Below are 16,899 nucleotides of genomic sequence, written 5' to 3'. Positions count from 1 at the left end.
AACATCTCGGTAACGTGTAGAGTACATGATAACATAATACCAGTCCATAACCTAGATAGGTACCAGACCTATTTTGGGTCCACCATGACAAAGCAATGTCTTCAAGAAGTTGAAACATGATCAAAGAACATCTTTAGCATCCTGAAATCCATGTAGAAGTCGCACCAACACTACTTATGCATCCTGTCAAGATTCCTCAGTTAAAGCTCTATCGGTTAAACCTTAAACCAATGCCGTTATGGGTTTACAAGAGTGTATGATAGCATCCGATTACCAAGTCAATACCAACTGACCAAAACATGCTCTAGGAACATGTAACACATAAAATCAAAGATAATCCATTGATCCAAACATGGCGGAAGTGTCCAATAGATAGTCTCTTCTGCTGGTAACACTAGATCTTCTACCGATAACCAAAACCTATCTATTGGTAACCATACCTATCTGCCGGTAACCAACCATAACATCTAGTGTTGACATTAATGACAAAACATCAATGCAACACATAATCAATTCATCCATAATTCCAACAAGAACAAGTATGCAGAAGTTGTAGAGCCTCCTCTTGATATAAATATCAATGAAGTTCAAGTAGAGGATTATGTAATAAGAAGGGTTGAGCTTGAGAATAAAACCCATGAAGGTATAGTGGAAGACACTCAATTGGCTTTTGATGCTCTTGTGGCAAGATAAAATGAAGAGAATGTCAAGAAAGATAAGATTAAGGAACAAGTGGAGCAACTCACCATTGTGTTAATTAAGATAAAAAATTCTTTGGAGGTTATTAGGCCACTTAATTTGTTAGTTGATGAACAAGTCATAAGGTAAGCTGAGCAGGTTACCTCATGAGGTAAGGCAATAGGTGAACGGATGGACATGATGCTCAGTCAAGGAACCCACCTTTTGAGTTTTGTTACCAAGTTGATTAACAATGTAGGGACTATCCAATCCAAATTGGATGCAACACTAAAAGTCTTCTTGGAGGAAATGACTACGCGTGAGAAGAATTTTGACGCCTAGACAAATCTCAGGGACTTCTCTCTAGATATTTTGGTTGAACATGATGTGATTCCTTCCAAGAAAATGTACGTCTAGTAGAAGGAGTTTCTAAAGCATTGTATATAATTTTTAGAGAAGCTCATTGAAGACCTAGAGGAGGCAAATCATTTGGGTGAGAAGACAGTGAAAAGGATCGCTGACAAGATTGATGAGCTTCCTTGTGATTTACTTGATTAGGATCACAAGTTACTACCCCTATATTCATCCATAGAAGAGTTCAACCTACTTGTTTGCGTCGAGGTTGAGAGTGTAAATTTCACTTTCTCATAAATCAATAAATTGATATAAATCTAAGTATTCTTGGATAGTCTAGGATCTATCTTGAAGAAATCAAAAGAAAACTACTCCTTGTTGATGGAATCCATTGCATGAGCTCAAGTGATCTCAAGTCATATTGATGAACCAAAGGATTTGAGAGTACAAGTTTCTCTCCAAATCTTGAAGATTTATTGAAGAAAAATGGAGATGATGATGCTCGAGATGGAGATCTAAACACTTGGTCATTTTTTAACATGCTTTCTAGTTGTAGGTACATTTTTGTAATTCCAATTGACACTTCAAGTTTCATTTTGTATATGCAGTTTTGCATATAGGATTGTACAAGTCCTAAGTCAAATAGAACTCTACTTTTGACTTAGTCATAGCTAGTTGAGTTTTTCCTAATTTTTCTCTTTGCACCTATCCTATATATATGAGGGTGCTCATTGTAATTTTCATCTTTTATCTATATACAAGTAGACTTTGTCATAATGAAAAGAAAAGTGAAACGTTGAGTTCATTTGTGATTTTTTCTAATTCAATCAATAAAGAAATCATCGTTGTCACTCAACTTTGTGTTGAGTTCATTATGTTCTATGGTGAGAGTGTTCTTACATCATTCTTGTTATGGTAATTGAATTGATTGAGTAAAAGTATTTTGTAGGAATATTGTAAGAGAGTAGAATAAATTTGGTTGTGTAGACTTTGTGCTACATTTCAAAATTGGTGGAATAGATCTTGTTGAAGGGTAACATAATAAAGACTTTGAGTTTTACCTAGTTGTCTTGTAGCAAGTATATAATCTTAAGTTTTATTTTATGAAGCTATATGAAAAATAGAATTATCAAGACTTTGAGCTTTATGTTGGTATTTCAGAAAAAAAGATTGTTTAGGGGTTGTAGATGTTAGGAATCCCACAGATATTGAGGGGGGGGAGGGGGGGGGTGAATCAGTATCTAACCGGTGATTAGAATTTCTTGACTTAAAACATGTAGAACATATTATAACAGTGTACCGGTATGCAAGAAATAATGCAATAAACAGAATTAAGAACATCCACATGAAAATAACACCATAACACAAGGTTTTAACGAGGAAACCTAGTGTGGGAAAAACCTCGGTGGGATTTGTGACCCACAATATTCACTCACTGACCAATAAGAGAATATTACTTACAATAGGGGCCTGCATATGCAGGAAGGCCAACTACCTAGAGCTCACTGCTCAATGGGAAGTCTCACTGACTTACAATGAGGATTATACAAATCCAATATCTTGTACTACTTTACAATAGCATCTATAATGCCTGATCCAGTATCGATTGCTACTCTGCTTCTTACATAAACCCTTTAGCCTATATTTCGCATAATAGGTCTACCTAATATTTTTCCTTATTGCTTTCATATCACTTTTTAAATGTCTACAATGATCTCTTTTATATATAATAGTCATTTTACAATTTGCCAAGTCGACTTACAAAGTTTTTACAATAATAAAAAAAATATAATATAACAAAATCCTGTCGGCCTCTGTGCCGGTATACTTCCTTTCTTTGTGTTGGTGCCGGTGTCGGTATCCTAAGTGTCGGTGTAGAGTGTGATTTGCTGATGCCGGTGTACTACCTTTGCCGGTGCCATAAGATTGCAAGGTTGCCATCAATGACAAAACCTTCAATCAAATACAATGTCTCATTGGAGTGTGCATATGCCAACAATCTCCCCCTTTGGCATTGATGGCAACACTCATGAGAAATTTCAAAAGTGTATTAAAAATGTGAAGTCCAAAAAAAGTTACCAAAAATGTGTGTGCTCCCCCTGAGCATATGATTCCTGTGATATTGAATTTTCTCATCCCACTACTCCCCTTTTGGCATCAATGACAAAGGTTGTCAAGATGTCAGTAGAGTTTGTAGTTTCAACCTTGTAACTAGAAAGTTACAATTTGAAATAGATCTGCCAAAATCAAGTTTATACTCTCCATAAACTCTTTACTATCTCTTATTGCTGTCTCTGTTCTCTTAATTGTACCGGTGAGATGCTGCAAATGCTCTGTCGATGTTTTCTGTCCCTGTATTAGTGCCTCAAATACTTCCTTTCGTAGTGATGCTAGATGGTCCAATCTTGGACTTAGTTTTAATCTCAAATGCTTTGCCTTATTCACTATTCTTTCTTTCTCTCTTTCCAATTTAAGTAAATCTTCTTCAAAATTTGTTATCTTCTCCTAAAAAACTGATAGTGTATCAGGTGAGTTAACAAAATTATCTGCAAGTTTATTGATCTCATCCTGTACCTTGCTCATCTTCTTGTCTATATCTACAGTCAAAAAGTTTGTCTTACAGGTGTCTTTGCACAGAGTTTTGTACTCTTTCAATAAATTACACAATTATGGTAGAAGTGTGTCAAAATATCTGTTACACTTCTTTATTTGTTCATCAAAGAATTTCTGCTTTTCAATTTCTATTTTATCCTTCAATGTCTCTTCCATTATTTTCTCAATGTTTTCTGTGATATATTTACATATTGTATCAAGTTGTCCTAAAGAATCTTTATTGTCTATATTACAGTTAGGAGAAATTACCTTCAAAATTGGTATGGTATCATCAATTGCCTTATAAGCTTGTGAGCTACAGTCTATTATCTTTTTGATTGAATCTAATAGCACCTCAGTCACATTAGTTGATTTGTAGCCTGATGATGAACCAACATTCTGAGTACGGCTAGTGGAAGTAACCAAGCTTGTATTGACCTCTGGTAGGTCTGTTTGTGTCTGCATTTCCTTAAGCAGTGGTTTTTCTACTTCTCCAGTTACTGGTGGCACTATTTCCTTATGTTCCTGTTCCTGTTGCTGTTGTGGTTCCTGTTTCTGTTGTGGTTGTTCTTGTTTTGGAGCCTTTTGCTCTGTTTGTTTTTCTATTTGTTGCATTATCTCAGTCTGAGTTTGAGTCTCTACCTTTTGCTCTTTGTTATCTGTCGGTTTCTCCTGTGTGTTTTCAGTTTGCTCAGCTACCAGAGGCTCACTAGCCATTTCAGTTTTATCAGCTATATCTTTGTCTACCACAATGTTGATCTTTTGAGTATCAACATCCATAGTATATAAGACTTCAGGATTAGGATTACCATCCTCTACATCCATACTCTCAGCTGTCGGTTGATCTTCTGTAGCTGTTGTTTTTACCGGTGGAGTAATCAAAGGAGGTGGGGGTAAGTTGTCTTTAACCTTGATACTAGGTGGTCCACCAACTTTACTTTTACCCTTGTCTCTATCTTTTTGATAAACCTTTATAGTGATGCAGAGCATCATGAAAAACCCTTCAAGAACCCCAAATCAACATGGAGTTTCAATCTCAACACAACATCTTCACTTGTATTAGAGGCATAATCTGATCATAATCATTATTCTATAGTCCAAAACAATATTAATATCAAACAACAAATACAATAGCAAATCCATCATATCATTTTACAACCCTTTGAACATTAATCAAGACCAAAACAATGCATTATGCTGTCCCGGTTAATGACAGTTTGATATATCCGTACTCAGTTATTAATAACTTTAAAACATGAGTATATTTGGAAGATCTCTTTGGTGAGGCTATAGAAAACTATGTTTCTAAAACCATATCCAAAATTTAGAATGATCCAACGGTGAAATAAAAAGTTATCATCTCTGCACCGAGACCAATTTTGACTGTCATAAATCTAGAAAATTTATGCTTGCTGCCTGCTAGGGCATCATATTCCACAACAAATACTTAACCAAACTAAAAAAATACCATACTAAAATGAAAAACCTCTAAGTCTACTTTCATAATATTCAAGTCATTAATTTTTCCAATGGTGAAATCACAAGATAAGTACAAACCCTTTCCAGCAACTCCATTTAAGACAGTTTAAAACCAGTTTTCACCAAAATCTTCATAACTTCCACAAATAAAAACCAAAATGCCTCAAACCAAAGGGAAAAAAAAGATGATTCACATATATTTCCAATAAGTCTATTTAGAGGTCTTAATAATATCATATGAGTTCATACCATACGCTGCAATGTGACTGTTCTCAGGAAGTATCAAATCTGCAATTAACAACTTTCACCAAAACTAATAACTCCAAACAAAAAGGAAAAGAAAGGTAATTAACATATATAACTATCCATTATACATATACAAAGGTTTCCAGGCCATACATGGTCGTACAAGGCCTGGAACCAACACAAAAACTGGAAAGCCAACCAAAATAACAATAGTAGAATGCACCAAAATGTATCCAAAATGTTCTCTTTTCTTCTCTATTCTTCCAATAATGATTTGGTTCGACCAATAAAACATATTTATAGACTCTTTGGTAGTTATAAACCATCCAACTACCTTTATGACCCTTCATCTTCCATTTTACAACTTTATGTGCAATTTTTGCACTTTTACATTTTTGCAAATGTTGCACTTTTGCAATTTTCTTGCAACTTTGACACTTTTTCCTAATGACTCTCCAAATTGTAAAAACCTCATAAAAATGTCCAAATAATCTATTTAATACCTTTTACATACTTGATAGCCTTCTCATGGCCTTTTATACAATTTTGACCATCTTGACCTATAAGGGCCTATATGGACAACTAGGACATAATCAGGACTTGCTTACATTTTTAGGCTTCCAAGTCTTACAAATCATTCCAAATGGATTCAAATACATTATAAATGACCTTCAAATATAAATTATATTTCAAATGATGAATTTGACCATATATTTTCCTTACGCCATGGGTGCTCCTGCACCATACTACTGGCCTTGAAAGATTTCCAAGTCTCTTGGAAATGAGTAACATGATGCCTCTGCTACATTCTGCTTCAATCAAGACTCCTATCAATGGAGTTTATACTGGCTGCTTCCAATGGTGCATCTCTCATCTGAAGTCCACTCCTCCAAGCTGCTACAAACACCCAACAACTTCTGTCCCTCACCTGGGAGTCCTCTCTTGCCTCTCTCCCCAAAACTCTTGGCGACACACTGGACCTCCTTCTCAGGCCCTTTGGACCATCTCCTATGGCCCCCTCTGGTAGACCTTCCTGTCCACCCACTTGCAGCTGAGTGAACCTACACCAAACCTACAACCAAGAAACTTTAAACACAAGAATCAAATAAAAAATCTCATGGGCTAGGTCCTGGTGTGGATTGCCTCCTTCGACGCTCTACCCACACACTCAAGCTCTTCTAGCTCTGATACCAATTTGATGCGGAGCATCATGAAAAACTCTTCAAGAACCCCAAATCAACATGGAGTTTCAATCTCAACACAACATCTTCACTTGTATTAGAGGCATAATCTGATCATAATCATTATTCTACAGTCCAAAACAATATTAATATCAACCAACCAATACAATATCAAATCCATCATATCATTTTACAACACTTTGAACATTAATCAAGACCAAAACAATGCATTATGCTGTCCCGGTTAATGACAGTTTGATATACCCGTACTCAGTTATTAATAACTTTAAAACCTGAGTATATTTGGAAGATCGCTTCGGTGAGGCTATAGAAAACTAGGTTTCTAAAACCTTATCCAAAATTGAGAACGATCCAACGGTTCAATAAAAAGTTATCATCTCTGCACCGAGACCAATTTTGACTGTCATAAATCTAGAAAATGTATGCTTGCTGCCTGCTAGGGCATCATATTCCACAACAAATACTTAACCAAACTAAAACAATACCATACTAAAATGAAATCCCTCTGAGTCTACTTTCATAATATTCAAGTCATCAATTTTCCAATGGTGAAATCACAAGATAAGTACAAACCCTTTCCAGCAACTCCATTTAAGACAGTTTAAAACCAGTTTTCACCAAAATCTTCATAATTTCCACAAATAAAAACCAAAATACCTCAAAACAAAGGGAAAAAAAAGATGATTCACATATATTTCCAATAATTCTATTTAGAGGTCTTAATAATATCATATGAGTTCATACCATATGCTGCAATGTGACTGTTCTCAGGAAGTATCAAATCTGCAATTAACAACTTTCACCAAAACTTCCATATCTTCTTCATTTCTAAACATAATAACTCCAAACAAAAAGGAAAAGAAAGATAATTAACATATCTAACTTTCCATTATACATATACAAAGGTTTCCAGGCCATACATGGTCGTACAAGGCCTAGAACCAACACAAAAACTGGAAAGCCAACCAAAATAACAATAGTAGAATGCACCAAAATGTATCCAAAATGTTCTCCTTTCTTCTCTATTCTTCCAATAATGATTTGGTTCGACCAATAAAATATATTTATAGACTCTTTGGTAGTTATAAACCATCCAACTACCTTTATGACCCTTCATCTTCCATTTTACAACTTTATGTGCAATTTTTGCACTTTTACATTTTTGCAAATGTTGCACTTTTGCAATTTTCTTGCAACTTTGACACTTTTTCCTAATGACTCTCCAAATTGTAAAAACCTCATAAAAATGTCCAAATAATCTATTTAATACCTTTTACATACTTGATAGCCTTCTCATGGCCTTTTATACAATTTTGACCATCTTGACCTATAAGGGCCTATATGGACAACTAGGACATAATCAGGACTTGCTTACATTTTTAGGCTTCTAAGTCTTACAAATCATTCCAAATGGATTCAAATACATTATAAATGACCTTCAAATATAAATTATATTTCAAATGATGAATTTGACCATATATTTTCCTTACGCCATGGGTGCTCCTGCACCATATAGGTTTGGGGTTCCTGTATTCTTCTTGTTTTTCTTTTTCAACTATGAATATATCCCATCCATTTTCTGTCTCCTTAGTCACCTCATTAACTCTTCCAACCATTAAAGCAATGCGCCGGTATGTAGTAGAAAATACTGATCGGTTGGCTTGAGCAATTAGGTTATCAATTTCTTTGGGTGAATTTACCGGATATACAACAAGTAGCTTCTACCTCTTTATTTTCTTGTCTAGTTCTATTACTGCTTGTCTTCTTGCTTCCAGTCTCTTAAATAGTTCATCTGGAATTTCATTTACTACTTCCATCAAAAATTTCTTATACATATCCATATGCAATATAACACTATTTTCAACTTGTTCTTTTTAATCAGTTGTTAAAGTGTCATATATTTTCTCTATATTCTTCAATTTACCTTCCTCTGTAATTTCATTTAGCAGTATATCAAGAGGGGCCAAGTCTTTGTTTGTCCTCTTCTTCTTTTTGGGTGTCAGTTTCTTCTTCTTTGGTGTAGCCTTTCTTACCGGAGATCTCACTGCTTGTTGTTTTTGTCTTGTCCTCCTGGGTGAGGGTGTGGTTGCCGGTGAGGGATCTCTTTTCCTTACAACTCTTTTGAAAGTTGCAGGCATATCACTCTCTAAAGAGGTACCTACTGGTGATAGGTGAGTTTCAGGTTGTGGAGCTGCTAACTCATCCTCTGTTATACCGGTTTTCTTCAACACATCTTCTTTGATGGCCTTTGTTTGTCTGGAACCTTTCCTTACAACTACCTCAACATTTTTCACTCTTTTCTTTGATTGTATTTGGATTTCAATAGTTTCTACACTACCAAATATTTCTTCTTTAGGTTCTCTGGGGGCTTCCAGAAGTGCTTTAGCATATGTTTCAATTATATGATCATCTATTTTATAGCCCATCTCGGTTACCCAAACTATCCTAGGGATGACTAGTTCCATCCAGATTTCATCCTTCTTGATTACAAAGCATATTTCATCTTTGTATTTGTCGACAATCTTTTGTGATAACCTGATTCTTTTCTTCATTTTGACCTTTAATGCTTGAAAGAAGTCATGAATATTGTTTTCCTTGTCTTCTCCCATGTTATTGAATAGTTCTGTTAACTATTTACCTACCGGTATATCATATCCAAGTTCTTTGTAGCCTATACCGGGAACCTGTTTGGTTATATGTAGCATCAGACATACTAATAGATTTCCAAACTTGAAAGTTCCTTTCTTGTCCTTCTTAATCTTTCCAAGGTTGTCAATTAATTCATCTTTTAACCACTCACATATATCAATCTTTGCATTATCTGTGACCATATCATAAGCACTCTTAATGCATAAACTTGAAACTAAATTGGGTCTATTTGCATGAGTAGCTTTATATCCTAATATCATGCTGATAAATCTCACATTAATGTCTGTTACATCATTAACTCTTAGGGACCTTTTGTTGATTGTTACACCAGTTAGGTTTGTAACTAGGTCATTGGATACCTTCTTATTTTTATCTGGCCTTTTACCGGTGGTTGGTAACCCTATGATAGCTTTCACAACTTCCTTAGTGATTTTGTGGATTGCATCTAACCAGAAAAATTCACCACGTACCCTACTTAAGACTATCCTAATCACATCCTTGGGGAATTTAGGAATGCTAAAGATCTCTGTGAATCCTAGGGTCTCAATAATCTTGTGTTCATCTTTTATATTGTTAGATTCATCACATATCATAGTTTTAAACATGGTTTTAATCTCTTCATCTCCTAGTTCCTCAATGTTGCAGTGGATGTAAATTCTGGGGTCTTCAGCATAAACAACTCCCTTAGGAATTTGAGAAAAAGCACCTAAGGTATCATATTTCTTTGCTACCTCGGGAACTAACTGAAATACGGGCCTAGGTATTTTTATAACTTCAACAACAGTAGGGTTTGCTATATATTCAATTGTAGAGGTGGATGCCATGATAAAATACCTTTTACTGTCTTTAGGATGGATGATTGCTTGGAGTGTTTTTGCCTCTTGTTCGAAATGCCTTAGCTTGAAATCTTCACGCTCTTCATAGGTTTGAAATCTTGGTGAAATGGAATGGAGCCAAAACCTCAATTTTATAGTGTCTTTTTACCATCTACCACATTAAATGCATGCCGGTAAAAAGTAATTTCCAACTTCTTATCTCTAACCGAGGGAATAATAGCACATGTGTCATTAGATTGCCAAACCCTCAAGGAAAATTTCTTCAATTAGACAAAGAACTTCCTGCCGGTGGAGCACTGCTCTATCCTACTGGTGAAGCATCACTCTATCCTACTAGTGAAGCATTGATTTGTTCTACCGGTGGAGGAGTATTCCCGATATTTAGATCAGCTTTTCTAATCCATTGTTTTGAGAATTCTTGCTTAACCTCTTCAACTTTTTCTTTACCTTTCAAGCTAGAACTTTTGTTGTCTACTGGTGTTCCTTTACTTCTACAGAATTTAGCAATATGCCCAATCTTGTTACATGCATAACAAGTTACATTATTCTTCTGAATAGCTTTCCCATAACCTATGCCGGTTTGTGTTCTGCATTGATTAGATAAATGTCCAAATCTTCCACAAACATAACATCTCACATTCATTCTGCAGTTTTCAAAGTTGTGACCAACTTTGTTGCATTTTGAACATTGACCGGTGGGTGTGTTGATATTCTGATAATTTCTAGATCTACATTCATTTTCTCTATGACCATACTTATTATAGTTAAAGCATTTTCCATTGAATTTATAAGCATTAGGTTGTCTTACCGGTTTGCTGTAATCCTGAGTATTTGCAGTACCAGAGCTTTCACCAACTTCAAAGCCAATTCCAAAAGTGTCACCTTTAGGTTTTTGATTCTTCAACAAGGTGCCAAGTTCCTCTGAGCTTTTCTTGAATTTTTCTTTATGTTGATTTGTAGTTTCTAGTTCTCTTTCTAAGACCTCTTTCTGTCTCATCAGTTCATTTAAGTCATTTTGAGTATGCATCAGATCTGCCTTCAACATGTCATCTTCATAGCTAAGTCTTGTGTTCTCATTTGCTGCATCACTTAGTCTTCTGGTCAATTCTTCTTCATTCTTCTTCCTATCCTCAATCTCTTTGCAAAATCTCATAGTCATAACTTGCATCTCATTCTTTGTTGTCATGTTCTCTTGTTTCAACTTGCTTATCATATCATTAAGTGATTCCTTTTCATCATTCTCATTTTGCAATTTTTCACAAAGTTCTCTTCTCTTATTTCTTGCAACAGTAAGATTCTTTTGAAGTGCCTGAATGATATCCTAAGCTGCCCTTAAATCATCTTCTAGTTTGATATTTTTCAATTTCTCTGCATCATAGTCTGAAAGAGCTCCTTCAAGTTGCTTCATCAGATTTTCCATCTTTATCGGTGTCAAGATCTTCCTCAAGCTATTAGGCTTCTGAAAATAGAGGACCAAGCTCTGATATCAATTGCTAGGAATCCCACAGATACTGAAAGGGGGGGGTGAATCAGTATCTAACCGGTGATTAGAATTTCTTGACTTAAAACATGCAAAACATATTATAACAGTGTATCGGTATGCAAGAAATAATGCAATAAACAGAATTAAGAACATCCACATGAAAAGCACACCATAACACAAGGTTTTAATGAGGAAACTCGGTGTGGGAAAAACCTCGGTGGGATTTGTGACCCACAATATTCACTCACTGGCCAATAAGAGAATATTACTTACAATAGGGGCCTGCACATATAGGAAGGCCAACTGCCTAGAGCTCACTACTCAATGGGAAGTCTCACTGACTTACAATGAGGATCATACAAATCCAATATCTTGTACTGCTTTACAATAGCATCTATAATGCTTGATCCAGTACCGGTTGCTACTTTGCTTCTTACATAAACCCTTTAGCCTATATTTTTCATAATAGGTCTACCTAATATTTTTCCTTATTGCTTTCATATCACTTTTTAAATGTCTACAATGATCTCTTTTATATATAAGAATCATTTTACAATTTGCCAAGTCGGCTTACAAAGTTTTTACAATAATAAACAAAATCCTATCGGCCTTTGTGCTGGTATACTTCTTTTCTTTGTGCCGGTGTAGAGTGTGATCTGCTGATGTCAGTGTACTACCTTTGCCGGTGCCATAGGATTGCAAGGTTGCCATCAATGAAAAAACCTTCAATCACATACAATGTCTCATTGGAGTGTGCATATGCCAACAGTAGAAGTTATTGGAAAAGGTTGATAAGATAATAGTGAGTTGAAGACTTTGAGTTCCAACATTATTTTCTCATCCCAGGAAGCAATAAAATACTTTATGCTTTCATAGAAACTTTGCTTCTTTACTTATAAATCTTATATATATGCTTATGGGTTATCTTTGCGAACTTGGAAGTTGTTTTAAATCTGTATTGCTCTGAATTGCAATATCCTTTCTAAAAAGAGAGAAAATGATAAGCATATATTTGGAAGAAAGAGAATGAGATGGAGTAACACCTAAGATTACAATAGGCTTAGTTGTTAGAATTTTGTTTTAAAAAAGTTAGAGTAATAAGAAAAGGGGGAGCCTTCCCTTATAATTAGGAGAGATTCAATCTCACGTGTTGTGGCTAAAACCATCATTTTGTAAACCTCACAAGTTTACAAAATTTTCAACCAAAAATCCTCAATAAATCTAGTTGATCTCTCAATCAAGTTAGTCTAACTAAATCATTCAAGCAGTTCACATCGTAATCATCTCCAATCAAGTTGTCTCATCAAATCTTGGCCATTGATCCATTTTGTTTTCAAATCAATCACAACCATTCAATAAATCCTTTTGAAATATATAAATTCCACATCAATCATTCCTTTTTCAGTAACCACTATCTTTGAATTCTTATGTCAACATATTATAGGTTTTCATAGTGCAACTCTGAGAACCAATTTCCCACAAGGAGAAAAAGAACAATAGGATTCCCAATGTTCATGATCAACAATAGAGTTTGCTTACTTTGTTTAATTTGAATGTTTTCAATTAATGATTTCATTAGAATATCATTATTGGTTTCAATTTTATAATTTCATTATAGAGTTATGTTTAGTGGTTGCTTAGCATTAATTTATTAAGCCCATGCGTTCCTCTGATTTTTCAAGTGCATACAATCATGTTTATGTTCTTGACTCATGATTAGTGCTTTGGAATTGATCTTGTTTGTGCTCTTTGTACTGATTAATTTTATCATTTGCTTGATCTCTTCATGATGATGCTATGTTGCATTTGGAGTTTGGCATATATTGATCAGTTTCAATCTCTTATGGATACTTGGAGGCATAGGTGAGATTGGTGTTGTCTTGTGATTTGAGACATGTGTTGAGATGGATACTCCTTTGATGATATTCCAACAAAAATTCTAAGGATCCTATACCTTGGTTGGGTGTGATTTCAACATGGACCTATGATGAGAGTGTTCTTGGATGAGTCATGATGACTTGGATATCCTAGACGATCATTCTCATTCCCCACTCTTGGTCTAATCAAAACTTTACTACTTGAGAGGTATTTCCCATTGTTCCTTTTAGGTACATTGTATTTTATGCTTTATCTTTCATGGATATGGTTATTAAGCTATGGATGGTTAGTTTTGGATGATTCATTTTGAGGGATGGATAGTATAATTATATCATTGTATATATGATTTTATATTATGATCATGATGAGGATATTATGATAGGTTTATTGGGCTGATTTCCTTCTACAAAAAACATTTCATTTTAGTTTGATCTTCTTGGTTTGAGAGGCTTACATCCTTGTTGGTTACATGATATATATGTTGTGTTTGATCTTGGTGCTTGAACGGTTGGGCATAGTCATGCCTTTTCACTTGGGGAGTTGTGAAGGATATCTTACTTGAAATGGTTTGAATTTAGATGTATATGTAGAATGAAATTCTACACACTTATGATTTGCAATTTATCTCTTTAGTCCTTGTTATCTTCTTGGATGTTTGGTTTTATACAGTTTTACATGACATTAGTTTTTAGGTTTAAATTGAGCTATGGTGGTCACTAGTTTATGGTCATATGTTGTCACTCGTGCTTTTGGTGATGACATGGAGGTTACTTTATCTCATTCATTTGTTGGGTGTGAAGAACATGGGTGAGCTGAGAAACTTATAGTGATAGTTGTACTTACATGTTATTTGTTTACATGTTTTGCATATCATTGTGGATGTTTGTTGGTACTATGTTATATTTGTTACACATTCTATGATGTCATTGGTAGACTTGTTATCCCTTGATTATTTTTCATATTTGTATTAATCCTGTAGTGGGAGTTTTTGGGTGTGTATATTATTCTTTCACAACATCACACTTTGAACTTGTGATTGTGGTTTATGGGTTGTATATGTTGATGGCATGGGTTTACTTTTTTTTGTATGCCTTATGAGACATGGATATTTGGATGTGCTAGAACTTTTTTGGGATGCTATTTCAACTATGAATATTATATCTCAACATCTATTGATGTAGATTGATACCTTTAGATTGGGTGTTTGTGTTTGGGATATTAGTTGACATAGGGCTTATGCCTTGTTGTGACAAATAGTGTGACTTCTCTTTGTATATTGGCATGATGGATGATGACAACATTCATGGATGTTTGAGATGGTGATCACTTTGTTTCTTGTTATATATATCTATTGGAAAGAGACATTGCATAGGTCGTTAGCTATTGTCATTGATGGCAAACCATCAATTTTCCCATCCGCCGTATGTGATTTGATCCTACCAAAATTCATCATGAATATTTGGTTAAGTCTGACAGTTAGTACAGAGCATCCATCAGAGTATAATATATTGATCGGTATTTTCACGAAATTTCATTTCGGGTTAATATCTTGTGTTGCGGATTTGGTTGAAGATTGATGCATGTCTAGAGTACCTTATTCCATGATTATATCCTCTGGTGATAATTGTGGTGCAAGTTAGAAGATCCAGTATATCGTTTCTCAGTCTATCAGTGTAGTCCAATAGTCTTGTGTGGATAATCCTTATGTGGATTATGTGGGTCAATTTTGGTGATTATTTTTGTGGTCTAGGTATTTATTTCAAAGGTTGTGGTAGTGTGTGGACAATTATTTTGGTCCACATTAGTATTTTGGTTCAGATTCAACCGACAGTGTGTACATGTTTCATTATTTATAAAATATTTTTGAAGCTGACATGTAACTAACCTAATTTCTTGTTGTGGATACATAAGGTCAATTATTATGATCATTTTAGATATTCATGTGTGTGCGAGAGATTTTCATGATTGATTGTGCATAGTTGCACATGTGCAAGTTAAAAATTTATACTCTGAAATATTGCAAAACTGTGGAATAGAGTAGTATAAGGTAGAGTGTGAGAAATCAGTGCATTATGCTTAACCGGAACTATAACCAGGAATTTGTAGATGTTAATCAATAGTTGAAGTTATCTTGTGATAATTTGTAGCTCATTTGTAATGCAATGAGCTTTCCTAGGGTTGTATCTCTTCTTTGTTTTGAGTAGTGAGCTCTAGGCAATGTGCCCAAATGCATGTTCATTCCATTGTAAACATCATATTTGAGTATACTCATTTTGTGGGTCTCATCCTCACCATGGTTTTCCCCTTGACCGGGTTTTCCATTTATAAATCTGTGTGTTATGGTGATGTGGTAGATTGTCTTGTGTTGTTGCATCTTTCTTTTGGTTCAATGTATTAATTGGGTAAAAGAACAAGTTAATAAAGTAACAAAATCTAGAACATTGATTCACCCCAGTGTTCCTTGATTCCAACAATTGGTATCAGAGCCTAGTCCCTCGAAAGAAGTATAACAACTTGAGGAGGATCCGAGAAGGTGAATCAATGGATTCTGGTGGTCTTCAACATTAGCTTATTGTTGCACTTGAGGATCTTGATCAAACCAAAGTTGAGGTTCGACAAATGAAATAAAATCTTAAGGATGTTGAGAACTTCATTTAGTCATTGAAGGATCAACTGAATAAGTCCAAGTAGAAGAGAAAGGAACTTGTTGATCAGCTAAAGCATAAAGAAATCCAAAGTATGAATGATGAAGACTTAAAGGAGAAGATAGAAGAATGTGAAAAGCTTGCACAAGATAATGTTGTCTTGAATCATGAGATGGAATCTATAGTGATGAATTTGACTAAGGAGATTGAAGGAAGAAAGAAGAATGAAGGTCTTAATTATTTCTTGAAGGAAAGATCTAATGAATGTTGCAGACTTAACTATGAGAATGATTAGCTAAAGATTGAACTACAACAATCCAAGAACAATGAGCAAGAGCTTGAAAGACAGATTATCATTCTTAGAGATGAACTTGCTACTACAAATGAGTACAAGGAGAAGTTCAAGATTAGCTCTGCTAAACTTGATGAGCTGCTACAAAACCAAAAGAGTGAAGATGACAAGCGAGGTCTTGGATTTGACAAAGGTGAAAGATCTGGATCTAGTCAAAGAAATCCTAAGTTAGAACATCAGAAGAAAAAAGCTAAAAGATCTCCAGTAAGGCAACCTAATGCTCAAAAATTTAATGGTAATTGTTTTGTTTGCAATAAATTTGGTCATAAGGCTAGTCAATGTAGAAATAGATTGAATTAGAATGGTCCACCTTTCTTCGGCCAATGTTTCAATTGCAATAAGTATGGTCATAGATCAAGTGAATGCAGAAGTATGACAAATAAATCTTTCAATAGAAAAAATGTTAGATGTTATGCATGCAATAGATTTGGACATATTGCTAATCAGCACAGATCCAGAGGAAATCAAGGAAATTACAAACCTAGTTAGATAAATGTTGTGTGCT

This window comes from Cryptomeria japonica, chromosome 11 (genome assembly GCF_030272615.1).
Source record: "Cryptomeria japonica chromosome 11, Sugi_1.0, whole genome shotgun sequence".
Taxonomy (NCBI): Eukaryota; Viridiplantae; Streptophyta; class Pinopsida; order Cupressales; family Cupressaceae; genus Cryptomeria; species Cryptomeria japonica.
Note: the sequence above shows the minus strand (reverse complement) of the source record.